A 1,315-nucleotide genomic window follows, 5' to 3' on the forward strand; every position below is an offset into this window, starting at 1 on the left:
TGACCACCATTTTGTATAGCTTGTCTGGAAACTTCTGTAAATCTTATGTTTTAGTAAAATATTTTTTGTTATTCTACTTTGCCTTTGTACAGTTTATTTTACTGTGTTTATTTCATTTTCCCAATGTGACAATCGTATTTAAAAATTAAAACTGATGGAACATTCTGTTTTGGTCGTCGCCATCTGACCAATAGAATGGCAAGAGATGGATTTGCCAATATATTTTCATTGATGCAAATTTGTGTTAAGATATTGCTGAATGGAGTATTTATAAACGGCCTGAGCATGCATAAAGCATCAGTATCTGACCCTTTTTTGCCCCCTAGAAATTTGAATAAATGTTCTGTATTACCTAGTTTGGTGATCAATGGTGTCGTACAGTGTTATAAAATCACTGTGCAGGAATGTGGCAGCAAAGAAAGCAGCTATGCCTGACAGCCTGGACTTTCACATTGTGTCACCTTTTTCTTTTTGCCTCAGATGTGGGTTATGATCTTTCTTGGGTCTGGTCTGAAAACTTCATGTGGTCCCACTGGTGTGTGATAATCATTTGGGGTCTGCAGAGACATTTGTCAAGATTTCTTTACAGAATTGAGGAAATCTCAAGGAAGCAGCTTGCATAAACATCATCAGAAAGATTCCTTCCTTGAAGAGCACCAGATTTTCAGTTATTCCTGTGTCCATTCTTTCTAGTGTGCTGTGGGAGCTTTTATTCTTTAAAAAAAACCAATTCTTTGGTTTCAGTAAATTTTTCATTAATAAGAACTTCTTCCTCACAAAACTGTTCTTTCTCACCTCCACATTTGATTCCCAATTTTTGTTATTTTGACCTTTTACAAGCCAGTCATAAATGTGTAAATGTAATCTTGGGTCGGGATCATTGTCTCTTGTGGTTTGAGGTAATGGATATTGTAGCCCATCTGCATTTTCCTCACTCGTATTCTCATGACTTCCAACATTTCTTCAGAATGTGGTGTATTTTATTGTGCTCCTATGTAAGATGAAGAATTATCTATTAAAATTACATTTTCAACATAAAAAAACATAAAGTCTAGAACTTTTGAGTATAAAGCTCAATAAACATATTCACCACCCAGAATAAGATACACCTCTTATGACAACCAGAGGTAACAACTCTTCTGATTTTTATCACCATTGATTTATCTCTCCTATTCTTAAACTGCTGTTGTAATAACATGGTATGTTTTTTAATGTTATAGAAAATATGGGGGCCAGGGAGATAGCTCAGTAGAATAAGTGCTTGCCTGGAAAGTACAAGGTCCTGAGTTCAATCCCCGGTACCACCAAAAAAAAA

Source organism: Octodon degus, unplaced genomic scaffold (assembly GCF_000260255.1).
Source record: "Octodon degus isolate 3935 unplaced genomic scaffold, OctDeg1.0 scaffold00010, whole genome shotgun sequence".
In the NCBI taxonomy this organism is placed as follows: Eukaryota; Metazoa; Chordata; class Mammalia; order Rodentia; family Octodontidae; genus Octodon; species Octodon degus.